This window comes from Bufo bufo, chromosome 6, assembly GCF_905171765.1.
Source record: "Bufo bufo chromosome 6, aBufBuf1.1, whole genome shotgun sequence".
NCBI classification, from domain to species: Eukaryota; Metazoa; Chordata; class Amphibia; order Anura; family Bufonidae; genus Bufo; species Bufo bufo.
In genome coordinates, this window is record NC_053394.1 from 143,750,701 (window position 1) to 143,766,335 (window position 15,635).

The window sequence follows — 15,635 nt, forward strand, 5'->3', positions numbered from 1 at the left end:
AAGGGCCTTAATTTAGGTCGAGGATCGTCCAGTGTCTTGACGGACAGCCAATTGGATCCTCCGGCTCAGTGCTGATGAAATTTTTTGGGGTCTTCCACTTGACTTTTTTGTTCCATAACCCTCAGGATCATTTAAGAAATTCCAAATGACTGTCTTTCTGCATCCCACCTCAGCAGCGATGGCGCGCAGTGAGAGACCCTGCTTATGCAGTTCAACAACCCGACCACGTTCAAAAAGGGAGAGTTTTTTTGCCTTTGCCATCACAACGTGTGACTACCTGACAGAAACTGACAATGAATCCACATCTTTGCACAGATTTGGCCTTTTAAAAGGCATGTGGTCCTAAAATTTGGATCAGCTGAAAAACAGCCTGTTTCAGTTTAATCGTTATTTTCAATTAATTGAATACTCAAAAAATGTTTTGTCTCACTCTCATTTCTTCTTGTTGCATGTGAAAACTCTTCTTGGAACCTTGTTAAGATCCAACAATGTAAAATAAGATTTTTTGCCATTTTTCAAGTGGTCCTAAACTTTTGATCAAGACTGTATATGACGTCATCACGCCGGCTGGCTTGATGATCTAATCTCGCGCCGCACAGGATTTCGGCTGAGATCTTCAAGCAAGATGGAGGCTGGGGGACCGTCGCGAGCAAATGGAGGAGGTAAGTTTCAATTTTTTTGTTTTTTATACTATTTCAGGTTAAATCGATTTGCTGACACGAAGCACGAGGAAATTCAACTTCTAGGCGAATCAAATTTATCCTGAAATTCGGATTGAATTCCACTTCGTAGGAATCGATTCACTCATCTCTACTCCTTAATTTTCCTTGGTTTGCCAATTTTAATGGGTTTCATTTCCATTGCCAATTGAATTCTGTCTCACTCTCACAAAAATAACACATAGCCTGTGTGACACAGTGAGGGGTTGTATCTGGCAAGGCAGGTATTTTCCTCCCATTATGTGCGGCTGGGCTGGTCCACAGCAGGCTTTAAGTGGCCTGTTTCCCCAGCATGCGGATCTCAGCCCTCCAGCACGGCACAAAGCCTCAGATCCCAAAAACAGAGAGACATATCTGCTGGGCCCAGCTGCCTATTTAAGGACAGCCAGGTGCTGCCAAAACCCGGACCAGCACAAACTCTGGTCCGGTATTTGACCTCACCCGGCTGTCCTTAAATAGGCAGCTGGGCCAGCAGAGATGTCTCTCTGTTTTTGGGATCTGAGGCTTTGTACAGTGCTGGAGGGCTGAGATCTGCATGCTGGGGAAACAGGCCCCTTAAAGCCTGCTGTGGACTACTGGAGGGAGAACTGCCGGCAGAAAGGTGACTTGTGCTATATGAACTTTCCATTGTGTGTGAATTAACACCAAGACTGCAAAGTTACGTGCTGTTTTGTGCAATTGCCTCAAGTGTGAATAAACACTGACATTTTGAGTTAAGAACTTGTATTTTGCCTCTGTACTGTGCCCCCTTACCCTATCTACGAAAGCGAAACCCCACACCTGGTACTGAGAATATTAATTGTTCCCTGCACATCATTTTCTGGATCCACTTCTAATGCACTTGTTTTCTGTGCTTAATAAGGTTATCATCAAAATTTATATTGCTTGCATTGCCCTGATGTGCAAATGAGTAATTTAAACTACATAAAGGTTAGCAGCTACAGAGTAATTAAGTTATTAACATGATTTAAGTAAAGAGTAACCTTGGGAAACTGCTTGCTGTGTTCAACTGGGCCTGAAAATTAATGATAAAAAGCAGTTTACAGATAGGTGATGACAGGGTAGTGTTAACCCCGTGTGCTCTCATTGCTTAGGATTGTCTTTAAATGGCATCTGTCAGCATATTTGTACATATGAAACTGGCAGACATGTTAAATGTGCGCTTGGCAGCTGAAGGCAACTGTGTTGGTCCCATGTTCATATGTGCCTGCGCTACACACAAAAATTTGGTTTTAATATATGCAAATGAGCCTCTAGGAGCAACGGAGGAGTTGCCATTACACCTAGAGGCTCTGTTCTCTCTGCAACTGCCACTCCCTCTCTACTTTGATTTACAGGACCAAGCATTATGATGTTTTTACTGCCTGGCCCTGTCAATGAAAGTGCAGAGGGCACAGAAGTTCCAAAGAGAGCTTAGACTCTAGGAGTAAGGGCAATGACCCCATTGCTCCTAGAGGCTTATTTGCAAACATTAAGACATTGAGGCCCAGGATAGTCGAAAAGAAAATGAGATTCCTTCAAGATGTGCAAGAGTCGAATGTGGTTGTAGCTCAGAAATGTTTGCCATCCCATTAGATCATTATCTCTGAAGAAGCAAAAAGCTTCAGTCCACACTTGAAGTCATCAAACAGCAGATTTGGTCTAAGGACATGGAAAATTTAGTAAACTGTCTAAAAGGAAAACTGCCTTTATTGTTAATAGCAGCCAATCACAGTGTGTCATATTCTGTTCTAGAAAAGTTAAATCTACACTGTGATTGGTTGCTGTGGGTGTAAGGTAATGGCTGGGCTATTGGGCATGTCCCAATGTGTCTAGATTATAACGCATGGGTGCTGCAGTTTAGGAAAATGGCACAGACAGTGCAGCAATACAATCAACGTTACTGTGAATGTGCGATTAACACATGCCTTCTGGGGTACAGACCATCCAGCCAATGTAGGATTAGTACAATTGTCTCCCGCAGAGAGGCACAGTTCTTGAAAGTTATACAGTCCAATTCACAATTCTAGCAGCACTGGTTCCCACAGGGTACAGTTGACAAATGTGTGATTCTTCCATGCTTCAGAAGTACAGTAGGTGGTGGTATTGTAGCTATTTGCAGCAGAGTCTCTTTAAGAAGTACAGAAGGTGTGATAGATGACTGCAGAGTCTTTTTAATTAGAGTATGATATACTGCGGTGTTCAAAATAATAGCAGTGTGTTTAAAAAAGTTAATAAAGCTCAAAATCCTTCTAATAGCTCTTATTTCCATACACACAAATGCATTGGGAACACTACACGTTCTATTCCAAATCAAAACATGAAGAAAAATAAAATTTGTGTTGTTCCTTTAAAAAAAAATGAAGAAAAGTGAATATTAGACTGTTCAAAAAAATAGCAGTGTTTGTATTCTTCTTTACAAACTCAAACATTCACTATATAAACTAAAAAATGTTTGAAGATTTAGCTTTTCTTTGAATCACTTAACTAATATTTAGTTGTATAACCACTGTTTCTGAGAACTGCTGTACATCTGTGTTGCATGGAGTCAACCAACTTCTGGCACCTGTGAACAGGTATTCCAGCCCAGGATGATTGGACTACATTCCACAGTTCTTCTCTATTTCTTGGTTTTGCCTCAGAAACTGCATTTTTGGTGTCTCCCCACAAGTTTTCTATTGGATTAAGATCCGGGGATTGGGCTGGCCACTCCATAACGTCAATCTTGTTGGTCTGGAACCAAGATGTTGCACATTTACTGGTGTGTTTGGGGTCGTTGTCTTGTTGGAACACCCATTTCAAGGGCATTTCCTCTTCAGCATAAGGCAGCATGACCTCTTCTAGTATTCTGATGTATTCAAACTGATCCATGGTCCCTGGTATGCGATAAATAGGACCAACACTTTAGTATGAGAAACATTCCCATATCATGGTGCTTGCGCCACCATGCTTCACTGTCTTCACGGTGTACTGTGGCTTGAATTCAGTGTTTGGGGGTCGTCTGACAAACTGTCTCCGTCCACTAGACCCAAAAAGAACAATCTTACTTTCATCAGTCCACAAAATGTCTCTTTAGGCCAGTTAATGTGCTTTTTAGCAAATTGTAACCTCTTCTGCACATGTCTTTTTTTCAACAGTGGGACTTTGCGGGGGCTTCTTGCAGATAGCTTGGCTTCACATAGGCGTCTTCTAATTGTAACAGTACTCACCAGTAACTTTAGACCTTCTTTGATCTTCCTGGAGCTGATTATTGGCTGAGTCCTTGCCATTTTGGCTATTCTTCTATCCATTCGAATGGTAGTTTTTCGCTTTCTTCCACGTATTTCAGGTTTTGGTTGCCATTTTAAAGCATTTGCGATCATTTTAGCTGAGCAGCCTATCATTTTCTGCACTTCTTTATATGTTTTCCCCTCTCCAATCAACTTTTTAATCAAGGTACGCTGTTCTTCTGAACAATGTATGGAACGACCTATTTTCCTCTGATTTTCAGAGAGAAATGCACTGTAACCAGCATGTACAACAGTTGCTGCCTTCCTTCCTTAAATAAGGGCAATAATTGCCACCTGTTTTTCAAAGAATGAATGACCTCACTCATTGAACTCCACACTGCTATTATTTTGAACATGCCCCTTTCAATAAGTGATTGAATTACATAGAATCAGCAGAATGCATGTCCTGACTGTTTGGTCTGTTGGTTTTCTATTACTCTACTACGCCTGCTAGTAAATTATTTGCCATATAGAAATATCATTTCTACTAAAAACAGTGATTGATCAGGTTAGTGATGTCTGACTGCTATTATTTTGAATACAACTGTAGCTGGATTCTACATTGCTCAGAATTTTGCAGGCCTAGGCCCAGGAGAGGCAAGTCTAGTGTAGGTCTCATCTATTGGAAGCCACCTTGTAGATGGGCCCGTTAAAGTTTTGATCAAAAATATGCACAAAGAGCTTCTAATTTTCATATAGTACATATAGCAGTAATGCAATACAGATTTATCCATGTTGCCAGTGTTTGCATGTATCTTTGCGTATGGAGAAAAGTGCTTCTACATATGGTGTTAGTTTGCTTTTGCATTGGTAGCATGTATTTTATTCCATATTGTTTGGAGGTGCCAGTTTTTTGCAGTCTTCCCAAGAATAAATATAGGCCTTTTAAAATCTAGTCCTGGTTTTGCTTTCAAAATACTGATGTAAAATTCTGACCGATTCTGCAATGTGTGAATAAGGCATTGGACATGAGGTCTCAAAAACTGTGCAAAATAAGGAAAATAAAGGGGGAAATTTATTATGAGGGTAATATTGGAAGTCAGTTTTCCTTGCGTCTTCTGCATTGGCATACTTTGAGGCAGGAGCAGCAATGTGCTATGCAGAGGTCCTGCCTGTGCTTGCTCCTCTCTGCTACAAGCCTTGCGTGCCACATTGCGTACCTATTTCTCAAGGAAAACTAAGAAAAATAATTTTAAAAAGTATATTACAAAAAATTGTTTTTGCACATTTAGAATAGGTATTTATAAAATTTAGGAGAAAGTTTAAGTACACATTAAAGTCAAATGTTGCTATATTATTTATAATATGTACTTATACTAAATTTTGTAAGGATGTGATTTCATAAAAGGGAAAGGTTTTCTCTCCTTGAAGATTCAGTGTGTGACCTTTCCCAGTCACTGTGTGTCAGCGACTTAAATGTATAATCTGTCTATCCATATTAGATTTAGTAGAAATTCATCAAAACAGCTGCACTGACAAAATAAAAAATGTAAAGTCTGCTGTATACAGGAGAATCCTAAACTCACACAAACGCCAGGAGGACCTTGAAAGTTGCTCACAGAACTGACAGTAGAACTGTAACTTTGAGTATCACTGACATGTCCCAGTGATGCCCTGGTTAGAAACTCACATGTCAGTCTGTCTATGACAGGAAAATATACTGATAATTTTTATCAATTTTTTGCACAATTTGTGTCCTTAGCCGTAGTTATGGTTTAACAGTTACAATATTGGAACTTTATTCTATGTATTTTGTCAGTCAATTAACAATTTTCATACAGACCAGCAAATAAAAAAACTTTAGTTGTATCATCTCATAACATCTTCGCCTAAGAAACTCGATTGGTTTCAAATTAATTTGTCATAAATCTCTATAAATCAGGTGTACCTTAGGGTACAATCACACGGAGCGTCCGTGCTGCGGACGGGTTGCAGCCAATTAGCCGAGGCAGCTACCTTTCATTTAATAATAAAGACCACACTGTATAGGCACCCTTAATGCACTTTTAAACCAGGGCTGTTGCTGGTATGGGGTTTGGCTGGTTAGGTGGGGGCACAATATGCTGGCATATCCACTTCTTTAACCCCAGTGCTCTCCTGCCCTACAGGTGGAAGCCCTTCTTCTGCCATCTGCTTTTCCTCCTTTCCACATCATCTAATATTGATAAGAAAATATAATCAGGAACATCCAGCTCCTTCTATCTCTGCATCTTGCTGACTTTTCTCGGAAGTAAAGACAGCCAAAGATGAGGATGATCATCATTAAAGGGGTTCTTCAGGATAGGTCATCAATATCAGATTGGCAGGGGTCCTATACCCGGCACCAATGACGATCAGCTGTATGAAGGAAAGGCGCACGCAGTGCACATATGCGTTCTCCCTTCTCTCTTCCTGCCTGCCATAGACATAGCAGCAGCTAGCAAGAAGAGAGACGGGAGACGGCCCGTGCACACTGCATGCGCTTTCGCTTCATACAGCGGATTGTCAGGGGTGCTGGGTGTCAGACCCCACCAATCTTATATTAATGACCAATCCTGAGGATAGGTCATCAATATTAAAAGCTGGAGAACCCCTTTAAGACCTGTCCTCCCTAGACTGGATGGTATTTGTTGGCATGCTGGGCACTGGAATAATAAAGGCTTCCATCTTATTGGTATTAAATTCTTATATTAATCGTTCTCAGCAACACTGTCCCTAGAGAATGAGCACTTGCCACTTCTCTCCTTATGCTCATCTTACAGGACAATGGCGGAGACCACGCAGAATGAGGGTTTTATAGGGATGTGACATCACACGGGATGGATATCTGCGGATTGGCTGGCTGCACGGCATTATGGGTGATCTTTCATTCCCAGGCTTTTCTCCTCCACACTTAGTTTCGCTTTTTAACACATGCAGCCGCCACTTTAGGGAAACTTGATTCGTTACCACGAAGCACAAGGAAATTCGGATTCATTACAAACCAAAGTTTTCCTAAACTTCAAACCGAATTCTACTTTGAATGTTTAGCTTTGCTCAACATTTACACATACACACTAGTGTTGATCGAGCACCATAGTGCTCAGGATACTCGGGTGCTCTACCGAGAACCCAAGCACAATGGAAGTCAATGGTAGAAAACGAGCATTAAACCAGGCACCCCCTGCTCTGAAGAGGGGAGGGTGTCTGGTTCATAGTAAAAGGTCAGAAATTGATGGAGACACCACCAAAATGGTTCGGGAACAGCATGGGGAGGATGTCTTGATGCATCTTGGACTCCCAGGTCGCTGCTGGGAACGATGTTGTCTGAGTAGTACGCCACTTTTACAGACTGACAATAATACACACAAAACCAAAGATAAAATCGATTTTGGAGGAAAAATTGTTAGGAAACATTCTTTCCTGTATATTTACTTGTATATAAAGTGCAAGTGCTGCCAAGAATTACAAGGAAGAGGCACTCCGATACAACCTGTATATCACATAAAGGAGGGCCTCATTCACATTGTGGTACAATTGTTCAGGTAATGAGACTCCTACACTCATAAAGCTTATGCACTAAGTGAAAGGGCTGCCAAAAATTACAAGGAACCGGCACTCAAATACACCCTTTGTTACACATAAAGGAGGGCATTATACACAACCTTGAAAAATTGAGATTGGTGGCCTCCTGGTGACCCTCAAAAACATTTGGAGCAAGGGCCTGCTGATATGACCATCTAAAACATTATGGGTGAGGGCTTGCTGCCACTTTGGAGACTCTAGATAACCTGAGCCCAATTGCATGTCCCCTTGACGGCGACGATACATTCGGATGTCTGCTGTGGCAGTGGAGCTGCCAGAGGGCCACATGACGGCCATTGAAATGATGTATCTCACCCAGAGGAGCCTGGGTGAGAACAGAAAAGTCCCGGCAAAGCATGGAAAGGGGGTGTTGTTTGCACCAGGAGTGTGTCACCAAGGGGCCCGGCCTTGGTGGAGTAAAGGCCCTAGATATAGGTGGCCACTAAGCTAGTTGGTGGACACCAAGCTACTTAGCTTAGCTGGCTCCAGCTAGTCCAGGGACGGCTTTAACTGGGAACAGGCAATGTGTTGGGTGGGTGCCTGCTCCCCATGCTCCACTCCGGGATTTAAGAATATGCCCATGTCCAGGGATGCTATTTAATCCTGTTGCTGGACGGGTGGGGCTCTCAGTCTGAGGAAGGAGCAGGCTGTGCTAAAGCCTGTAGGAGCCGGGACCCTCTAACCCTGTGTGGTGTAAGCACTGTGGTGTTTTGGAGAGCTGGGTGGTAGACCCGGATCCTGCTAGAGAGGGACTATACTGTTTAGTCAGTGGCCAGACAGCTGAGGATTTGTTTTGATTTATGTTGTGGTTGCTGTTTGTGCATGAAGACCGCTAAATAAATGCACTGTTTGGACACTAAAGCCTTTGTCTGGAAGAAGTCTGTGAGAATGACCCCCGAATAAAAAGACGATCCCTTACACTGCCCTATCAACTTTCGATGTTATTTTCAGCGCCAATCACTGTGGCCACGGGTAAGGGGAAATCAGGGTTTGATTCTGGAGAGGGAGCCTGAGAAAAAGCTATGGCTACCACTTCCAAGCAAGACAGCATGCGTGCAAATTACCTATTAGGTATAGTTAGGTGAGGGCCTGCAAGTGAGCTGACCCTGTAAAAGATTGTAGGTGAGGGCCTGCAGGTGAGCTGACCCTCTAAAACATTATATGGGAGGGCCTGCAGGTGAGCTGACCCTGTAAAAGATTGTAGGTGAGGGCCTGCTGGTGAGCTGACCCTCTAAAAAATTATATGCGAGGGCCTGCAGGTGATCTGATCCTCTAAAAAATTATATGCGAGGGCCTGCTGCTGAGCTGACCCTCTAAAATATTATGTTTGATGGCATGCTGCTGAGCTGACCATTGAAAACATTTACAGTGTTCAAAGCAGGCCGGGTTGCCTAAATACTTTAGCTAAGAATAATGGAATAGGACTCCGGTTCTATTTTGTTGGTTTTCGGAACTGGGACCATGATTAAGAGGGACGGCCGGAGGCATGCATATTGCGCCGCTATAGGTGCAATTCTTGGACCGGCGCAAGACAAACCAAAGCGAAAGCATTTTCCAAGAATGTTTTCATTAATCAAAAACGAAAGTCGGAGGTTCGAAGACGATCAGATACTGTCGTAGTTCAAACCATAAATGATTAAGACCGGCGATATTCCCATGACTCGCCGAGCAGCTTCCGGGAAACCAAAGTCTTTGGGTTCTGGGGGGAGTATGGTTACAAAGCTGAAACTTAAAGGAATTGACGGAAGGGCGCCACCAGGAGTGGAGCGTGCGGCTTAATTTGACTCAACACGGGAAACCTCGCCCGGACACGGAAAGGATTGACAGATTGATAGCTCTTTCTCGATTCTGTGGGTGGTGGTGCATAGATGTTTTTAGTTGGTGGAGCGATTTGTCTGGTTAATTACAATAATGAACGAGACTCCTCCGTGATAACTAGTTACACCCCCCCCCCCCAGCGGTGAGGATAGCGAGACTGGACTTGTAGGTGAGGGCCTGCTGGTGAGCTGACCCTCTAAAAAATTATATGTGAGGGCCTGGAGGTGAGCTGACCCTGTGAATGATTGTAGGTGAGGGTGTGCTAGTGAGCTGACCCTTTAAAACATTATATGAGAGGGCCTGCTGTTAAGCTGACCCTGTAAAACATTATATGCAAGGGCCTGCTGATGAACTGACCATGTAATAGATTTTAGGTGCGAGCCTGCTGATGAGCTGACCCTATAAAACATTATATGCGAGGGCCTGCTGGTAAACAAACCTGTAAAACATTATATGCGAGGGCCTGCTGGTGAGCGGACACTGTAAAAAATTTAGGTGCGGGCCTGCTGGTGAGCTGACCCTGTAAAACATTATATGCGAGGGCCTACTGGTGAGCTGACCCTGTAAAAGATTTTAGGTGCGGCCCTGCTGGTGAGCTGACCCTATAAAAGGTTTTAGGTGCGGGACTGCTGGTGAGCTGTCCTGTAAAACATTATATACGAGGGCCTGCTGGTGAGCTGACCCTGTAAAACGTTATATGCGAGGGCCTGATGGTGAGCTGGTCAAGCTGTCAGCATTTTCAGTTATTCCCATGACCCGCCGAGCAGCTTCCTGGAAACCAAAGTCTTTGGGTTCTGGGGGAGTATGGTTGCAAAGCTAAAACTTAAAGGACTTGACGGAAGGGCGCCACCAGGAGTGGAACCTGTGGCTTAATTTGACTCAAATCAGAAAACCTCGCCGGAGGACACGGAAAGGATTGACAGATTGATATCTCTTTCTCGATTCTGTGGATGGTGGTGCATGGACGTTCTTAGTTGGTGGAGCGATTTGTCTGGTCTATTACGATAACGAACGAGACTTCTCCATGATAACTAGTTACACGACCCCCCAGCGGTGAGGATTGTGTTGACCAGACTCTTGGATAGTGAGATTGGACTTGTGGTGAGGGCCTGCAGGTAAAAAGCTGACCCTGTAAAAGATTTTAGGTGCAGGCCAGCTGGTGAGCTGACCCTGTAAAACATTATTTGCGAGGCCCTGCTGGTGAGCTGACCCTGTAAAACATGATATGCAAGGGCCTGCTGATGAGCTGATCATGTAATAGATTTTAGGTGCGGGCCTGCTGGTGAGCTGACCCTATAAAACATTATATGCGAGGGCCTGCTGGTGAGCGGACACTGTAAAAAATTTAGGTGCGGGCCTGCTGGTGAGCTGACCCTGTAAAACATTATATGCGAGGGCCTACTGGTGAGCTGACCCTGTAAAAGATTTTAGGTGCGGCCCTGCTGGTGAGCTGACCCTATAAAAGGTTTTAGGTGCGGGACTGCTGGTGAGCTGTCCTGTAAAACATTATATACGAGGGCCTGCTGGTGAGCTGACCCTGTAAAACGTTATATGCGAGGGCCTGATGGTGAGCTGGTCAAGCTGTCAGCATTTTCAGTTATTCCCATGACCCGCCGAGCAGCTTCCTGGAAACCAAAGTCTTTGGGTTCTGGGGGAGTATGGTTGCAAAGCTAAAACTTAAAGGACTTGACGGAAGGGCGCCACCAGGAGTGGAACCTGTGGCTTAATTTGACTCAAATCAGAAAACCTCGCCGGAGGACACGGAAAGGATTGACAGATTGATATCTCTTTCTCGATTCTGTGGATGGTGGTGCATGGACGTTCTTAGTTGGTGGAGCGATTTGTCTGGTCTATTACGATAACGAACGAGACTTCTCCATGATAACTAGTTACACGACCCCCCAGCGGTGAGGATTGTGTTGACCAGACTCTTGGATAGTGAGATTGGACTTGTGGTGAGGGCCTGCAGGTAAAAAGCTGACCCTGTAAAAGATTTTAGGTGCAGGCCAGCTGGTGAGCTGACCCTGTAAAACATTATTTGCGAGGCCCTGCTGGTGAGCTGACCCTGTAAAACATGATATGCAAGGGCCTGCTGATGAGCTGATCATGTAATAGATTTTAGGTGCGGGCCTGCTGGTGAGCTGACCCTATAAAACATTATATGCGAGGGCCTGCTGGTGAGCTGACCCTGTAAAAAAATTAAGGTGCGGGCCTGCTGGTGAGCTGACCCTGTAAAAGATTTTAGGTGCGGCCCTGCTGGTGAGCTGACCCTGTAAAACTTTATATGCGAGGGCCTGCTGGTGAGCTGGTCAAGCTGTCAGCATTTTCAGTTGACAGGCGGATACACTTAAAGGGTTTCTGTCACCCCATTAAACCTTTTTTTTTTTTTTTCTTTACTAATAATCCCTACACTGCGATCTCAGCATACATAAGCTAATTAATGATTTTCGTTCAGTAGAATTTGCTAAAAATCGATTTTTATAATATGTAAATTACCTTGCTACCAGCAAGTAGGGCGGCTACTTGCTGGTAGCAGCCGCATCCTCCGATCGTAATGACGCCCCCTCGGCTTTTTTGATTGACAGGGCCAGCGGATGGGATCTTTCTCTGCTGGCCCTGCCTGTTACCATTCAAAATCTGGCGCCTGCGCCGCGGCCATACGTATCTTCAATCTGCGCAGGCGCAATGAGAGGCGGCCACTCACTCGGCCGCTCCATCCTCAATGCGCCTGTGCCGATGACGTCACATCTACACCCGGCGCAGGCGCATTGAGGAGCGAGCGGCCGAGTGAGTGGCCGCCTCTCAGTGCACCTGCGCAGATTGAAGATACGTACGGCCGCGGCGCAGGCGCCAGATTTTGAATGGTAACAGGCAGGGCCAGCAGAGAAAGATCCCATCCGCTGGCCCTGTCAATCAACAAGCCGAGGGGGCGTCATTACGATCGGAGGATGCGGCTGCTACCAGCAAGTAGCCGCCCTACTTGCTGGTAGCAAGGTAAATTACATATTATAAAAATCGATATTTAGCAAATTCTACTGAACGAAAATCATTAATTAGCTTATGTATGCTGAGATCGCAGTGTAGGGATTATTAGTAAAGAAAAAAAAAAAAAACGGTTTAATGGGGTGACAGAAGCCCTTTAACGTACCTGTTATAATGACACCAGCAGCACTAAATACCCGCTCAGACAAAACGTTGGCGGCAGGGCGGGCCAGCACCTCCAAGGCGTAGAGCGCCAGTTCGTGCCACGTGTCCAGCTTGGACACCCAGTAGTTGTAAGGCACTGAGGGATCATTGAGGATGCTGAAATGGTCGGCTATGTACTCCTTCACCATCTTCCAAAATTTTTCCCTCTTTGTGAAACTAGGCCATGCATCAGGGTGAGGGTGCTGGCGGGGTGTCAGGAAACTGTCCCAGGCTTTGGAGAGTGTTGCCCTGCCTCTGTGGGAACTGCTGTGTGCTCCCCTTGTCTCCCCTCCTCGGTTGGCCAAGGAACTACAGACTCTGCCGCCAGCGTTGTCAGATGGAAATTATTGGAGCAATTTTTCAACAAGGATCTTCTGGTATTGCACCGTTTTGCTCGTCCTCTCCACCAGAGGAATGAGAGATGAGAAGTTCTCTTTGTAGCGGGGGTCGAGAAGGGTGAACATCCAGTAATCCGTGTTGTTTACATGAAGTAAACCGTGTGTGCCAGAGTGCCAACAGGCAAGACTTCGCTGTCATCATCAGAAGTATCACTCTCAATCTCCTCATTCTCTTCCACCTCTTCTGCCCACCCACACTGAACAGATTAAATTAAACTTCCATGGGTACTACCCTCTGTAGCGGAGGCAACTGTCTCCTGCTCCTCCTCCTCCTCTTCATCGTCCAATTTGCGAAGAGAAGATGAACTGAGGGTGGTCTGACTATCACCCTGTGTAATGTCTTCCCCCATTTTCACCTCTTCCACATGCAAAGCGTCGTCCTTAATTGTGAGCAGAGTGCATTTGAGTAGACACAGAAGTGGGATGGTAACGCTGATAATATTGTTATCGTCGCTCACCATCTGTGCTAATTCTTCAAAGTTTCCTAAAACCTCACAGAGGTCAGACATCCATGCCCACTCCTTGCTTGTGAATAGCGGAAGCTGACTGGAAAGGCGACGACCATGTTGCAGCTGGTATTCCACTACTGCCCTCTGCTGCTCACAAAGCCTGGCCAACATGTGGAACGTCGAGTTCCAGCGTGTGCTTATGTCGCACAACAACCAGTGAGCTGCCAATTTCAAGTGCTGCTGCAGCGTTGACAGAGCGGCTGAAGCTGTCGATGACTTGCGGAAATAGGCACACACATGGCACACCTTCACCAGTAGCTCAGGCAAATTGGGGTAGGTTTTGAGAAACCGCTAAACCACTAAGTTGAAGACGTGGGCTAGGCCTGGGATGTGTGTGAGCTTTCCAAGTTCCAAAGCTGCCACCAAGTTACGGCCATTATCAGACACAACCATGCCTGGTTCCTAGTTGAGTGGCGAGAGCCACAGCTCAGTCTGTTCTCTTATCCCCTGCCACAGCTCTGCGGCGGTATACTGTTGTCCCCTAAGCATATCAGCTTCAGCAAGGCCTGTTGCCGCTTCCCCACTGCAGTGCTACACTGCTTCCAGCTACCGACTGATGACTGACTGGTGCTTCATGCGGATCATTCGGAGATGGAAGTTAAGGAGGAGGCGGAAGAGGAGAAGTGGGGGGTGGAGCCACTAACATAGGTGCTGGTGGAAACCCTGATCGACGTAGGGCCCGCAATCCTTGGCGTTGGTAGCACCTGTGCCATCCCAGGGTATGACTCGCTGCCGTCCTCCACAACATTCACCCAGTGTGCCATCAGGGAAATGTAGCAACCCTGGCCGAATGCACTTGTCCATGTGTCTGTGGTTAAGTGGACCTTCAAGAAAACCACAGAAATAAGATAATGATGCACTTAGTAAAGTAGATGCAGGCATTATATATGGACAAAGTCCTCACTCTGATATGATAATATCTGAGACACTTAGTCAATATATTTTGATCAAAACACATCTAAGCCCGCCTACCAAGCGCCAAGGTGGTCTCAGGTCAGGCGGGTCCTACGCTAAACCTACCTAAGCCATTGGGCTTCTATGTTCAGGAGCGCAGATGCCGCACATATGGTGTGCTGCTCCTAGTCACCTCCATGTGCATGAAGCAACCAATGGGAGGAGGAGTAAGCACACCTATATGTACCACCTAATCAAGGCGCTCTATTGGATAGGAAGGGCAAAAGTGCAGAGGAATGCTACTCCCAAGATAAAATAGGTGCGCATTCACACTTGAAGGTGCCACTCCCTCAAGCAAATACTACATAGACAAAAAAAAAATCCACAGAAAAAACTAAGATAAAAACATCCTGCACAATATGATATACAAATGTGCGGATGTCCCTGGCCATATTATTAAAGAAAACCACAGAAATAAGATAATGATGCACTTAGTACCGTCTACGGTAAAAGTACACTGTATGTCACAGATATATTTTTGAAGCACACACGTTACACTGCAGATGTGGCCCTGGTAAGGTTACTGTTAGAAGCGGACACCGTGTACGGAAAAAGTACACTGTATGTCACAGATACATTTTTGAGCTGCACACGTTACACTGCAGATGTGGCCCTGGTAAGGTCTCTGTCAGAAGCGGACACCGTCTACGGAAAAATGACACTGTATGTCATAGATACATTTTTGAAGCGCACACGTTACACTACAGATGTGGCCCTGGTAATGTCACTGTTAGAAGCGGACACCGTCTATTGACAAAGTACACTGTATGTTACAGAATATTTTTTGGATGCGCACACTTTACACTGGATATGTGGCGCAGCTAGTGTCACTGTCCACAGCGGACACCATCTACGGAAAAAGTACACTGGATGTCAGATTTTTTTGGGATGCGCACACTTTACACAGGAGATGTGGCGCGGATAATTTACCTGTCTGCAGCGGCCTATTAGATGCTATTTAGCACAAAAAAATATATATTGCTGCTGTCACACACACACAATAGTCCTTAAAAAGACTTTTGGGTCTTTGAAAAGTTTTTCAAATAAAAATCTTCCAATAACACTCCCTATGTCCCTTCTTATGACTTATGGGATGGAAGATACTTCGGCCCATAAACCTGCCCCTTACCTTACTGCACCCACCTATCCCACAATTAAAAAACAGAGACATCTTCTTGGGAAAAGAGCTTTCTCGGCCATTTTATTAAACAACATTAAATGATAATTAACAGAAATACGTAATAACACTCATAACGGTCA

The 15,635-nt window shown here is 44.9% G+C and overlaps 1 long non-coding RNA gene across 1 annotated transcript; it reads left to right on the top strand.

Moving 5' to 3' along the window:
- Positions 1-1,154: 1,154 nt before the first annotated feature.
- LOC121004912 lies at positions 1,155-10,364 on the top strand. Its single transcript, XR_005779843.1, has 3 exons — positions 1,155-1,166; positions 9,469-9,470; positions 10,232-10,364. It is a non-coding gene; the product is annotated as an uncharacterized LOC121004912 (long non-coding RNA).
- The last annotated feature ends 5,271 nt before the right edge of the window (positions 10,365-15,635 follow it).